This window comes from Ictidomys tridecemlineatus, chromosome 13 (genome assembly GCF_052094955.1).
Source record: "Ictidomys tridecemlineatus isolate mIctTri1 chromosome 13, mIctTri1.hap1, whole genome shotgun sequence".
Taxonomy (NCBI): Eukaryota; Metazoa; Chordata; class Mammalia; order Rodentia; family Sciuridae; genus Ictidomys; species Ictidomys tridecemlineatus.
In genome coordinates this window covers 72,059,694-72,074,405 of record NC_135489.1, presented here as the reverse complement: position 1 = coordinate 72,074,405, position 14,712 = coordinate 72,059,694, and the positions used below count along the sequence as shown (strand labels likewise).

The window sequence follows — 14,712 nt, the reverse complement described above, 5'->3', positions numbered from 1 at the left end:
TCTCACTGAGTTGCTTTGCATCTCACTTTTGTTGAAGCTGGGTTTGAACTCACGATCCTCCTGCCTCAGCCTCTCAAGCTGCTGGAATTACAGGCATATGCCACCACACCAGCACTTTTTTTTTTCTAAATTTTTTTAGTTGTAAACAAACATAATACCTTTATTTATTTGTCTTTATGTATTGCTGAGGTTCAAATCAAGTGCCTCATGCACTAGGTGAGCTTTCTACCACTGAGCCACAACTGCAGCCCCTCCCTTTTTTCTTTAAAGATCCATTTATATACTATGCTGTTGTCATGGATCATGGTTGAAGTATCTTATCTTTTGGAGATTATTGGTATTTTTAAAGATTTTTCTTTTCCTTGCATAGTTTTCCACTTCATTCAATTTGCTTCTCTCTGTTGGCTTTTCCCCCTTTCTTTTCTTTATCGCATGCTGAGAATGAAACAAACCTAGCCTTTTCTTTTTCTATGTGGCCCTGAGCATCAAACCCCATGCCTCACACATGCTAGGCAAGCATTCTACCACTGAGCTACATCAGCCCTATTGGGTTTTTGGTATGTTCCCCATGTTAAAGCTTTTTCTATTCTGGTTGAAGATTTTTGTTTGTCTGTGTCTATAAAGACAGTCACCACAAGTGGATTGACAGGCTTAGGGGTTCTGGGCCATGGCCCCTGAGGCTCTGTGGCTGCCCTTGAATTGACTTGGTCCTTGAGGGCTTCTCTTGTGGGCTGGTCACTTTTGCAGCCCCCTGCCTGCTGCCATATTTCTGGATTCAAGAAGGAGTGTAGGAGGGTGAGCTCCTCTACTCCAGTTCTCCTGCCCTGGTGGCTGTGTGGTCCTCTTGGTTCTTAAATTGAATACTCCCTGTCCTTTGTAACTGCCCAAGACAGGTATGTGTCTAGACGTGGCCTCCAGGCCTGAGAGCCCTGCAGGTGGTCCTTCCTGTTCCTTACCAGGCAGAGGGCAGCCTCCATGGTGGGGATGGACTCTTACCAACTGCTTCTTAAATAGACTTTGAACTCACTTCTTGTTCCCTCTCTGCCTCCTCCAGTCTAGAGTGACCTTAGAAACTAGTGTTCTTGCCTACCAGGAGCTTGTGCTTGGCCTTGCTGAGCTCATGTCTACGGTGGCCTCAGGGTCTGTGTTTTCAGGCCCCAGGAGTATCATTTGGTGTGGTCATCTTTCTACTTCCCAGTATATGTTGCTATTGGGCTCCTTTTCTACTCTCCTCATTCCTGATGGTTATGATCTTTGAAAAAGCAATTTCTAATCTGTCACTGAAGACAGATTTGGGAGGAAAGGAGATGGATATGTGTTTCCAATTGTCCTTTCCACACAAGAGCTTACAATCTGTTATTTATCTTGAAAACTGATGAATGAGCCACAGCAGGGTGGAGGGGAGGAGGGATGAATTCTTCCTGTGACAAAAATCCCAGCAATGGTGTTCACTTAGTTTTCTTAAGGCAGTGATTAGAAATACTGGGAAAGTAAAATAAGATGCTACCATGACTAGCAGTTTAACTTCCATGTTTCCTTGTGGTTTCCAAAGTGGATTTTGGAGAGATTGAAGCAAGACACATGGAAGACCTGAATTGCAAAAGACTGAATGAAATCATGAATTTGAGCCAGCCATTGTCTTCGGCCTGTAAGCAGATGACACACTACAACCTAGGCCCCAAGGTCCAGGAAATGGCTGAAAGGATAGACTCACTGACAGACAGCCACATCTTCCAGATCTTCTGGGAAGAAGCCGTAGAGTCATTGAACGATCCCAAAGGGGAATATAAAAGTCGACCCCTTGCACTTACAGAGGCCTATCGGTACTTATATTTGCCTTGTTACCAAAGGTTCATGAAACTATATCAGGATCTGAAGTCAGGAGATGTCACCTTTGCAGAAATTGATGTCATCTTCAAAGACTTTGTAGATAAATACAATGACCTGACTTTGGACCTCCAGATCATGTGTGAAGTACATCCTCAGGCCCAGAGGGGCTGGATCTCAGAGCGTGTTGAGCAGATCAAGGAGTACCATAGCCTGCACCAGGCAATCAGCTCAGCCAAAGTCATCTGCAAGGTCAAAAAGGATTTTGGATTGACTGGTGACTTCAGTGTTCTTCACACTTTAAAAACTTTGTAAGTTATTTTCTGGGGACTCCTGTGAGGTGGGGGCCTACCTCAGACTCCTTGGAAGCCCCCGGGATTCTGGAACGAGCAGTGTGGCAGCCCCCCTGAAAGGCTCTGTCTGGGCTGCACTGAGGCTGGAACATTACATGGCCTGCATTTTTACCTTTGCTTGAGATAGTGTGACTGTTCCTTAGCTAGTGAGTTTTCTTGGGTCGATCTGAGAACCAAAAATTCAGGATAGAGAAACCATACTCTTTCCAGAGGAATCTTATTTCATTAGGTTATAAAAGCACAAAAGGAAATATTTTATCAATTGTCCAGGTACCTTTCCTAGTTCCAGCAGGAAGTACCAAATGATACATTACTCCTGTCATAGGTCAGGCCTGAGTTTCTCCTTCCTGTTTTTAGCCTATGTTTCAATAGAGACAGGCATGATAGTGCTTAAAATTTAGCAGAGTGTGGAATTGTCTATACCTAATCTTGAAACTTTTAGCACATCTGTTACTCTCACAAACAGAGAAGCCCAGAACTGGCAGGGCTGCTGTGCAGAACAGGTTTCAAAGTCCTTGAAGGCTTCCTCATGGCACTGGGTAACTGTGGACAGTAGCTTCTGCAGTGTAGCAAAGAGGGCCATGGAGGTCATACTATTTTTGGTGCAAGAGTGTGTCACACTCTTGCTGTAGCGTCTTCTTGTCCAGGCATGTGGGAAGGCAGGCATGGGTGGTCTCTGGTATAGCCAGCAGAGCTTCATCTTTCAGACTGATGACTTCGAGGCCACCCGTCATGAGAGACTGGATCATATCAGCCCACAGCTCATCCAGGCCAAGAAGCTGCTACAGGATATAAGTGAGCCCCACTGCCAGTGTCTAGAAGAGCTGGCCCTGCAGAAGGAGCTGGTCAGCTGGCTGCTCTGGGACGTATGTGGGTAGCTCGGTTTCAAGTGTTTGCCAAGTTTTGTTCCTGAACTTGAGGACATCCTGCCTCAATCACTTGCGTGTTAGGTGGGGGGCAGCGTCTGCTTCCAGGAGTTTGCATCAGGGTGGCTTTTCAGAGTTCTGGTTAAAACTGTTTTCTTTTCTGCTCTCTCCATCTTTGGATGCTGGCATCATTTTCTTCAGTATCTTGACTCCTTTTGTGCCTTCCAACTCATTCTTCTAGAGGACTAGGCAAGCTCTTGCACATAAGGGGATGTTGCTGCAGCAAGCTTGCGGAAGCTGTGCATTTCTCTCCAAGTCTAGGGCTGGGCAGCCTATGTGGTTGTACAGATTAGATAGAGGGTGGGGGAGGGGAGGTAAGAAAGGCCAAGTAGATGGAGCAGGAGCAGCACTTGTGCACCACAGAGGCCTGGCAGGACACCTCCTGATAGCATCCAGAACTGTACTGCTTGTACTCCTGAGTCTGCTTTGATGTACAATCTTTGATTGGTAATTAACTCAAGAGAATTATCTCAATTTTTTAAAATAATTAATCATCTACATATTTTTTACCAACTGAACCTGTTTTTGTTTAAGTGATGATGTTTGTGGATTAAAGGAAATAAGGTACACACAAGCCTAGTACAGTGTCTGGGAATTGTTTGGTAAAGGTTAGATGTTGGTCAGTGGTGTCATCATATCCTACAAAAGAAAAGGTATCCTGGAGTCCTAACTGAAGGCAGGAAGTGGAGCAGGCCCTAGATGTTTACTTAGTATCTATTGATGGCCTCATGCCCCAGGTATGAGTTGTGCAGCTTCGTGGAGTTGTTCTGTGCTAGCCCCCTTTCTGTCTCAGGCATCACCGAGCTCCAGGTGTTTGTGGACCTCGCCTCCATCTTGGCTGGAGAAAATGACATTGATGTGGACCGGGTGGCCTGCTTCCATGATGCTGTGCAGGGCTATGCGTCCCTGCTGTATAAGCTGGACAAGAAGGCAGGCTTCAGCGAGTTCATGGAACTGCTGAAAGAACTCTGGAAGGCTCTGCAAAACGACCCTCACCTGCCCAGTAAGCTGGTGAGTCTTGCTCCCGGTTCCAAGGCATGGTGATCTTGTAGCTCGAGGGAACTGCTCTGCTTTGAGGGCACATGGGCAGCCATTTAAACTGAAGTTGAAAACCAGGTTTTCTTCATAAATGGAAATGCTTTTTTTGTCTTGGGTTTGAAGAGAGCTATGGAACTGCATGTCAAGAGTACTCTCCACCCTACAAGACAGGAGTGGAAGGAGCACAATAGGAAGTGTAAAAGAGAGTGTACAGTGGTTTTCTCTGAATGGTAGTAATTTTCCTTTATTTTATTACTTTTGGGTATTTTTTGCAATTGATATTGATTAATTTTTTATCAGAAAAAATAAACATTTAAGTAAATTGCCTGTACCAGAGTCTTAGTTAACCAGCACTACATAACTCACCCAATGAGCAGAGATGTCCAGAGGCCTGCACCCTACTCAGGACAGCTGGTCCTACATGTGATTGGAGGATGGGGAGATAGATAGTTTTCCTGCTAGAAGCTCACATTCTCTTAAAATTTTCCTAAGTTGTTCTGGCCATGCTCAGGGACCATGGCAGGATATTAAGAACTTAGGGCTCCTGTTCAGTCAGGCATCTTTCCTCAGAGGGCCTTTGTTCTGAGAACACAGCAGGATGGTGGCCTCCCACCTGGCTGCAAGTCCTGTGGCCATCCACCCAATTACCCATAAGTGCAGGCCACGTGAACTCCATGTGTCAGCTAGGAACCAGGCACCAGTGCATCTACACTGAGTGGCCAGGGTCCTTGGGGACCAAGCAGGGTCCTGAGGGATCAGGCAGAGGCACCTGAGACAGCCTTAGGCATTGGGTGAGCAGCTACACCCAGAGCCCTGGAGGGGAGTGGCTGGAGTTTGCCCAGCAAGGGCAGAGTCAGGAGGAGGACATCCAGGAAGATAGTCATTCGAACCCTGGCCCATGTTCTCTACTTTTGTCCCAATAGTGAGATTCTGCCAGGAACTTGGAGTGGCTGAAGACAGTGAAGGAAAGCCATGGATCCATTGAGCTCTTGTCCCTGTCCTTGGCCACAGCAATCAACAGCAGAGGCATCTATGAGATCAGGGCACCCACAGGTGACCAGAAGGTGAGCCCTCCCAGATTCCAGGTGCACTGTTGGTGGCACATACTGGCCTGCTGCAGAGTCAGGGTTTCAGCCACTAGAAAATGACCTCTAAACATGTTGTGCCTCCCAGATCTCCCCAGATGCCATCTTGCACCTGATCCTCCCTGGGGGTCACAGTGGCCTAGAGCCAGATCGCTCCTACACTTTGGAAGAGCTGAGGGATCTTTTAAACAAGCTGATGCTGATGTCTGGCAAGAAAGACCAAAAGAGTATGGAAGTGGAGAGGTTTTCTGAGGTGAGCAGGTGCCCTGTTGCCTCAGGCTGGGCATGCAAATGGAAATAAGCAGGGGTTGGCCTCTGGTGGACAGAGTGGTTCCAGAGAGTGGAGCTTGTGGGTCTGCAGAGTGCACCTTGCGTGAAGTCACATCTGAGATGGGATAGGCCCTAGGGCCATCAGCTCCTCCAAAAGAGCTGATGGATTTACCATCTGTCACCAACCAGTAGTGACAGATGGTTAATCCACTGCATTTAACAGGAGGTGACCAGGTAGATAGTTCTTAGGAAGAAGTATGAATGGCTTCATTTACTTTGTAAATTGGCAAAATCAAAAATCTCAAGATTCTAATGGGCACTCTTCATCAAAACTAAAGTAACCAGGGCTGGGATTGTGGCTCAGTGGTAGAGCATTGGCCTAGCACGGGCAGAACCCCGGTGCGATTCTCAACACCATGTAAAAATAAAGGCATTGTGTTGTGTTCATCTACACCTAAAAAATAAATATTAAAAAAAAGTAATCAAGCCAGGTGTGGTGGCACATGCTTGTAACACCAGTGACTCAGGAGGTTGACACAGGAGGATTGCAAGTTAAAGGCCAGCCTCAGCAGCTTAGTGAGATCTTGTCTCAAAATAAAAAGGACTGGGGACATAGCTCAGTGGTAGACTACCCTGGATTCAATCCCCAGTACTGAAAAAAATCTGAAGTAATTGTTGACACAGGTTATTGATTTATATAATAGTCTCTCTCATGTAAAGTTTCTTTTCTTACAGTTTATTTGTACTTCACAATTGACATTTTTTCCCCCAGTGCTGGATACAGGGCCAGGGCCTGGCACATACTAGGCAAGTGCTCTACCACTGAGCACAGCCCAGCCCACAGTCGACATTCTTATCTGCCACTTGATCACTTCCCAAAGATGGGAGCCCACTCCTTAGGCTGATCGTGTTTCCCAGTGACCCTAAGGGAGGAGTGAACCCAAGCCCCTTCAATTAGAACCTGTGTGTGTCTAGATTGGCATGTCCCCCTCCAGTAGTTCACTGTGACATCTGCCTTATGCCCCTGTTTCCCCCAGTTATTCTGCCATGTGCAGCGGCTCGTGCAAGCCTTCCTGAACCTGTACTCTGCGGGAAACATGCTATTCCGGATCTGGACTGCCAAGGTCTACTGCTGCCCCAGGAATGGCGTCTCCATCTGCATGGACTTCCACTTGGAGTTGGTAAGCCAGCTGACAGAGAGTGGGGATGTCACCCAGCTCCTGGAAGCCCTCTGCAGGCAGATGGAGCACTTCTTGGATGACTGGAAGGAGTTCGTGAGCAGGAAGCGCAGAGAGCACTTCTACCTCAACTTCTACACGGCCGAGCAGCTGGTCCTCCTGAGCACTGAGCTCAGGAAGCAGAGTCCCAGCGAAGCTGCCCTCATGATACTGTCCTTCATCAAAGACAATTGCACCCCAGCTGACATCTTAAGGGCCACCGAAGGGTTCAACGAGGCCCCCAGGCACCACATGAGGACAGTGATGGAAGAATTACCACTATTGCAATCCTCTAAGATCAGCCTGGTGACCAAGCTGAGGGTCATCATGAAACAGTCCCTGGAGTGCATGAGTGTCTTTCTGCCTGGCTGCCTGGACCTGGAGGCTTTGGGCCATTGTCTGGCTCACCTGGCCATGATGGGCAGGCCTCCTGTGGAGCGGTCTCTTCCTGTGGGCCTGCAGGCTGGCCAGCCCAACCTGGTCATATGTGGCCACTCTGAGGTGCTGTTGGCTGCCCTGGCTATCTACATGCAGGCCCCAGGCCAGCCCCTGCCCACCTTCAATGAGGTGCTACTCTGTACCCCAGGGACCACGGTTGAGGAGGTGGCCCTGCTCTTGCACCGCTGCCTGGCCCCGGTTTCCCAGGGGCACAAGGTCTACAGCCTGCTGTTTGCGGATCAGCTGAGCTATGAGGTGGCCTGCCAGGCAGAGGCCCTCTTCCACAGCCTGTGCACACAGTGTCCCCGGGTGGACTACCAGCTAGTACTGGTCTGTGATGCAGCACGGGAGTGCTGTTACCTGCCCTCAGCCTTCAGCCAGCACAAAGTCCACATCATCCCCCAGGCGCCCCTCCATGCCATCCAGGCCTACTTGGCACATCACTACCAGGTCCCAGCACAGACCTTGTCAGCAGCAGCTGTGTTCAGAGACCGGATGTGTGTGGGGATCGTGGCCTCAGAGAGAGCAGGACTTGGTAATGAGAGTGCTGGGATGGGCAGGCAGTCTCTCAGGGCTTCCTAGTGTCCCCTTTCTCTGTAGCAGTGGGCACCTCAGCTGACAACCCTCTGCAGGTGGGAAAGTGAGTCTCAGGAGAGTCTGACTCCCTGCGGTCAGTGCTTCCCCTAGAAGGAGCCACCTTTCCATCCAGGTTGCAGTTCCTGGAAGCCCTGATCCTCTCCTTGCATGGACTTCTCTGCAGGTCACTTTTTTCCTGCATAACCTCCTTTGACTTATTCCGGGTTGTGTTGGTGTGAGCAGAAGAGGCACAGCTGCTCTAGCTCTAGGAGAAGAGTGCCTTTGCACCTTCCCTTTAGTCACTGTCATGTTTCCTTGGAAAGAGGTGGTGACTTCAATTCTGTTGACTTCAACCTGTGAGCATCACTGTGCCCTGTCCAGATACAACCTGTTCTCTCTCCCACTGGGGGACATGCCTCTGCTTTTACTTTATTACACTTCCACCATTGTCATCATGGGGAATTCGAGGATGCTGGGTGGGTGACAGCTAGGGACTCTGACTTCATGGTGGAGTTGTGCTCTAATATGATGTTCCATTGCATCAGTTTTGAATTTTATATAGAGAAGTAACTGTAACTTTTTAATTTTTTTTAGCTGGGGATTTACCCCAAGGGTGCCCTACCCCAGCCTTTTTCATTTTTTATTTTGAGATATGGTCTCACTAAGTTGTTTAGGGCCTTACTAGGTTACTGAGGCTGGCCTTGAACTTACAATCATCCTATCTTGGCCTTCCAAGCTCCTGGGATTATAGGCATGTGCCACTGCTCCTGGCTGAGAAGTAATTTCTAATCTCTCTGGAATCTGTTCCTCTTGATCCATAGGCTTAGGATCTAATTTCCTTGTTTTAACGTTCTAGGAAAATCTCTCTATGTGAAGAGATTGCATGAAAAATTGAAAAAGAAGTTAAACAGTGAAAAGGTGCCTTTAAAGATTGTTCGGTTGACTGATGCTCAGGTGAATGAGGGCCAGGTCCTGGGCTCCCTCCTGTCTTTCTGGGATGTTCAGTATTGGAAAATGCCCATGATATTCCACTTTGATGTGACTGCTTCGGTAAGTGCCCACATGGCAACTGAATGGCCACATCAGAAGGCTCACATTCCCAGGGTCCCATCTGCTTCTCCTTGAATGAAGAGTCCCTTCGTTCTATACTTGCCTGTAGTCAGTACTCTTCTCCCAAGGAAGAAGTCAGGAGGGTTCTGGGGATTGGGAGGAATGGTTGGCAATTGTGTATTTTCAAACCCATGCTTCTCTGTCTTTAGGTACAGACTGGAACTTGGGTCTTTCTTTTCAAGATCCTCATTTTACAATACCTAATGGATATAAGTGGGAAAATGTGGCTTCGGAACCCATGACATTTATATATCATTGAAATTACAGAAGGAAATTCAGTACTGCCAAAGAGGTCTACAAAGCTGGTATGTAGACAGGGCATTTTCAGGTGGTCATGGCACACCTTTGATTCTGTGGCTTGAAGCCTGGGTTGACACATCTTGGTTGTTTTCCACTTTCACCTTAGGGTAGCTGTGAGTACATGTTAGGGGAAATGCATGCTTCAACTTAGATCTTAATGATGTCTAGAATGAGAATACTCTCATGTCGATTGGTAGCATCTTGGATTCATCTGGATATGTCAGATTGGTTCCTATGTCTTGGGTTGAATTCCAGGGGTGCTGAGTGTGGAGGATTCCTCTGTTGATGGCCACTGTCTCCCTTACTGCCAGTGAAGAAGACAGTGAGACGTCATTCATGGAAACCTGTTAGCTGGTGGGAGTTCTATTGTTACAAATGTGTTCATGCTTGGTGAAGAGATCAAGTCATAGGACTGGATATAGCTTTATGGTTCATAATGCAGATGCCATAGTTGAGCTTCTGTAATGCTCTAACATGCAGATGCCAGCCTCTGTGAACAAGAGGCTGCAGAAAGCCACATGCATTCAAGTGATTGTTTTCATAAAGGTCTATCCACAGGAGACCACGTGGAAGGTTAACACATATGGGCATCTTTCAGGAAATCAAATTCTAACTTCTATTTATGTCTCTTCTTTGCAGAATCCACATGCCCCCCAGTTTAGTTTTCTTGACATCTTCCCCAGAGTCATCTGCAGACCTCCCAAAGAAGTGATAGCCATGGAGCTGAGCCCTGAGAGGAGCTTCATAGAGCCTGGAATGGATGAGAGAGAGTTCTGCAGTGCTACTTTCCAAAGACCTTACCAATATTTAAAAAGATTCCATATAAAACAAAACCTAGACACATTTCAATACCAAGCAGACTCTGTTGAAGGTACCCCAGGGGAGTGCATCCAGCACCTCCTCATATATTGTGGGGTCATCAACCCCTCCTGGTCTGAGCTCCAGAACTTTGCTCAGTTCCTCAACTGTCAGCTCAAGGACTGTGAGGCCTCTGTGTTCTGCAATCCAGACTTTACTGGAGATACACTACAGGGCTTCAAGAACTTCGTGGTCACCTTCGTGATCTTCATGGCAAGAGACTTTGCCACACCAACACTTCATACCTCTGACCAGAGCCCAGGGAAGCACATGGTCACCATGGATGGGGTTGATGAGGCAGAGCTCGCCCCCTTCACTCTCTGGAGGAGGTGGGAGTCAGAGCCTCACCCTTATGTGTTCTTCAATGGTAACCGTGAGACCATGACATTCATAGGCTTCCATCTCCAGCCCAATGAGAATGGCAGCGTTGATGCCATCAACCATCTCAATGGGGAGATAATCAGGAAAGATGTCATGACAGAACAATTGTACAGGGGGCTATTGCTTCAAGGCGTGCCCTTCAATGTTGACTTTGATAACCTGCCCAGACACGAGAAACTCTTGAGACTCTGCCAGCCACTAGGAATTCCTCAGGCCTTTGACCCTGATGAAACATATGAGCTTACAATGGACAACATGCTCAAGATTCTGGCCATTGAAATGCGGTTCAGGTGTGGGATCCCAGTTATCATCATGGGAGAAACTGGCTGTGGGAAAACCAGGCTCATTAAATTCCTTAGTGATCTGCGGCGTTGTGGTGCCCAGGCTGAGACCATGAAGTTGGTCAAGGTTCATGGAGGAACAACTGCAGTCATGATTCACTCCAAAGTCTTGGAGGCTGAGAAAACTGCCTTATCCAATAAGGACCAACACCAGTTGGACACCATCTTGTTCTTTGACGAAGCCAACACAACAGAAGCCATAAGCTGTATTAAGGAAGTCTTGTGTGACCAGACCGTGGATGGCCAGCCCCTGGAGGAGGACTCAGGCTTGCACATCATAGCTGCCTGCAACTCTTACAGGAAGCACTCCCAGGAGACCATCTGCTGTTTGGAGTCAGCTGGTTTGGGGTACAAGGTCAGTGCCAAGGAGACAGCAGACAGGCTGGGCTCCATTCCCCTCAGGCAGTTGGTGTACCGTGTCCATGCCCTGCCCCCCAGCCTGATTCCTCTGGTGTGGGACTTTGGGCAACTGAACAACACTGCTGAAAAGCTCTACATCCAGCAGATTGTGCAGAGACTGGTGGACCATGTCAGGATCAGTGAGGACGAGACCCATGTAATCACGGAAGTGCTCTCTGCCTCTCAGAGGATCATGAGGAACACTGAAAATGAGTGCAGTTTCGTCAGCCCCTGGGATGTGGAGCGCTGTGTGAAGGTGTTCACATGGTTTCATGGCTGCAGCGAGATGCTCTTGGTGAAGCTGAACACCTTTCTCTGCGAGACCAGTGTCAGCAAAAATAACTTCAGGAGAGACCCCGTCCTCTGGTCCCTGGTACTAGCTGTGGGGGTCTGTTACCATGCCTCCCTAAAGGACAAGGAGTCCTACCGCAGAGCCATTTGCAGGTATTTTCCAGAACCATATGACAACAGCGGGGTCATCCTGGACGAGATCACACACGCACAGGATCTTTTCCTGAGTGGGGTGCCTCTGAGGAAAACCATAGCCAGGAACTTGGCTCTGAAGGAGAATGTCTTCATGATGATCATCTGCATTGAGCTAAAGATACCCCTATTCCTCGTGGGAAAGCCTGGCACCTCCAAATCTCTCGCCAAGACCATCGTGGCAGATGCCATGCAGGGCCAGGCCGCACACTCCGCTCTCTTCCGCAGCCTGAAGCAGGTCCATCTGGTGTCATTCCAGTGTAGCCCCCACTGCACCCCACAGGGCATCATAAACACCTTTAAGCAGTGTGCTCGCTTCCAGCAGGGGAAGGACCTGCAGCAGTATGTGTCTGTGGTGGTGTTGGATGAGGTTGGCTTGGCAGAAGATTCCCCCAAAATGCCCCTGAAGGCTCTGCACCCACTGCTAGAAGATGGGTGCATTGAAGGTGATCCTGCCCCCCACCAAAAAGTCGGCTTCATAGGTATTTCCAACTGGGCCCTCGACCCTGCCAAGATGAACAGGGGCATGTTTGTGTCCCGCGGCAGCCCCAGTGAGAAGGAGCTCATAGAGAGTGCCAGAGGGATCTGCTCTTCAGACAGCCTGGTGCAGGACAGGGTCCGAGGGTACTTCACTCCTTTTGCCAAGGCCTATGAAACAGTGTGCAGCAGGCAGAACAAGGAATTCTTCGGGCTTTGCGACTACTATAGCCTCATCAAGATGGTCTTCGCCACCGCCAGAGCATCTAACAAGAAGCCTTCTCCACAGGATATTGCACGTGCAGTCCTTCGGAACTTCAGTGGCAAAGATGACATCCCTGCTTTGGACATCTTCATGGCCAATTTACCTGAGGCCGGGTGTGTGGAAGAGGTCAGCACCCTGGAGCTCATCAAGCAGAACATTTGTGGGAGTATGCAGAACATACTCCCAGCAGTGGGGGAAGTGGAAGAAGCTGAATCCCGCTACTTGCTCATACTGACCAAAAACTACATGGCCCTGCACATCTTGCAGCAGTCATTCTTCAGTGAGGACCAGCAGCCTGAGATCATCTTTGGTTCCAGTTTTCCCCGGGACAAGGAGTATACCCAGATCTGCAGAAACATCAACCGGGTGAAGATCTGCATGGAGACCGGCAAGAGGGTGGTGCTGCTGAACCTGCAGCACCTATATGAGAGCCTGTACGATGCACTCAACCAGTACTACGTCTACTTCAGGGGCCAGAAGTACGTGGACCTCGGGCTCGGCACCCATCGTGTCAAGTGTCGGGTCCACCCTGACTTCCGTCTGATTGTTATCGAGGAAAAAAATGTGGTGTATGAGCAGTTCCCTGTGCCCCTCATTAACAGGCTGGAGAAGCACTACCTGGACATCAGCTCGGTGCTACAGGGGTGGCAGAAGAGCATTGTGCAGGAGCTCACGCAGTGGGCAGAGCAGTTTGCTAAAGTGAAGGCCCATCAGTTCCTGGCTGGGCACAAGTACAGCCCTGCTGACGTCTTCATCGGCTACCACTCCGATGCCTGTGCCTCCGTGGTGCTGCAGGCTGTGGAGAGGCAGGGCCCCGGGGACCTGACGGAGGAGCTATATCACAGGGTGTCTTAGGAAGCCAAGTTGATCCTGCTGGACTGTGCCACACCAGATGCTGTGGTGAGGCTGAGCAACTCTGCACTGGGCTCATTTGCTGGGCAGGTGCTGTCACAGGAATACTGGTACAAGCAGCAGCATCAGTCCTTTGCAGATTTCCTCCAGGCCCAACTTCACAATGGGGACTCGGAGTGCCATGCCATCTTCACAGAGGTGACTGCTCCACAGCCTTTCCCTTTCCTCTTTCACCCAAGAGCCCTGGTCCCTGGGGCCCAGAGGTTTAGACTCTCTTCAAGATAGTGTGCAGTCTAGGAAACGGGTGTGTTTCATACAGGCACAAGGAGGATAAGTTCAGTTAGGCCTCTTTTTGACTGTGAGTAGAGCTCTGCTCTGAGAGCAGCATTGGGCACAACATTCAGGTCCCAGAGTGCTGGGTCCACCTGGGATGTAAGTGAATTGGTCTGCTTCCCATCCTTTGACAGAGTAAGAGTAATGGATGAGAATGTCTCCCATGCATGTGCCCTTAGTGTGTGTCATAGGTGAAAGGTGCACTCCAGATAGGGACATGGATCTTAGGTGGTTCTCCTTAAGAGAGGCTTTTTGCACTAAAAGAGAGGGCTTGCTGGGCCAGTGTCAGAGGCAGAGGCCTCTGTGGGACACAGGTGTTGAGTCTGAATCTGCATCTGTGCAAGAGACCTGGAGGAGATCACTGACAGACGGTAAAGTTCAAGCTTTGAGTGCTGGGTCTCACAGGGATGGAATAGGTGGAGAGACATGTGGAGGGCCTTGTCAGCAGCCTTGAGCTTTGTCTTGCCTGCACAGAGAGGAGCTATGAAGCAATATGTATGTGGACATACCCCACTGCCCCAGTGATGGGAATACAGTGGAGCAAGAGACTGACATTGAGAGGATAGAGCTGTCAGGAGGCTGCTGGCATGGTGCAAACTGCAGACAGTTAGCAGGAAGTAAGGGGAGGAAGGAGGTGGAAGACAGCCTTCCTGAGCTCACTGCAGCTTTGTGCAATCACCATGGAGAATCCAGGAACAGCAGTGGGTTTGGCAGCTAGTGGTGGTGACATCCGTTTGGGATAGGTTCTGATGTCTGCTGTATGGTTGGATGTGGGAACCTGAAGCCTATTCATAAGGACAGGCCCAGAGAAGGGGTCTGGAATTGAGTGCAATAGCACATGCCTATAATCCCAGTGGCTTGGGAGGCTGAGGCAGGAGGATGGGAAGTTCAAAGCGAGCCAGCCTCAGCAACTTATGGAGGCCCTAAATTACTTAGTGAGACTCTATCTCAAAATGAAAATTAAAAGGGCTAAAGGGGTTGGCTTGTAGCACAGTGGTAGAATGCTAGCATGTGTGAGACACTGGGTTCGACCCTCAGCACCACATAAAAATAAATAAAAAATAAAGGTCCATTAACAACTAAAAAATAAATAAATTTTAAAAAAGGGCTGGGGTTGTTGTTCAGTGATTAAACACCCCTACATCTAATCTCTGGTACTAAAAAAAAAAAAAATAGAAGGGGT

The 14,712-nt window shown here is 48.9% G+C and overlaps 1 pseudogene across 1 annotated transcript in view; it reads left to right on the top strand.

The window, feature by feature from the left end:
- Positions 1-14,712, top strand: part of LOC144369680 (E3 ubiquitin-protein ligase RNF213-like) — a 67,621-nt pseudogene that overhangs the window by 34,509 nt on the left and 18,400 nt on the right. The window contains exons 16-24 of the transcript XR_013429432.1: positions 1,553-2,138; positions 2,875-3,036; positions 3,883-4,117; positions 5,068-5,208; positions 5,318-5,482; positions 6,537-7,689; positions 8,587-8,780; positions 8,990-9,145; positions 9,780-13,394. The product of XR_013429432.1 is annotated as an E3 ubiquitin-protein ligase RNF213-like (transcript). The remainder of the gene's footprint in view (positions 1-1,552; positions 2,139-2,874; positions 3,037-3,882; positions 4,118-5,067; positions 5,209-5,317; positions 5,483-6,536; positions 7,690-8,586; positions 8,781-8,989; positions 9,146-9,779; positions 13,395-14,712) is intronic.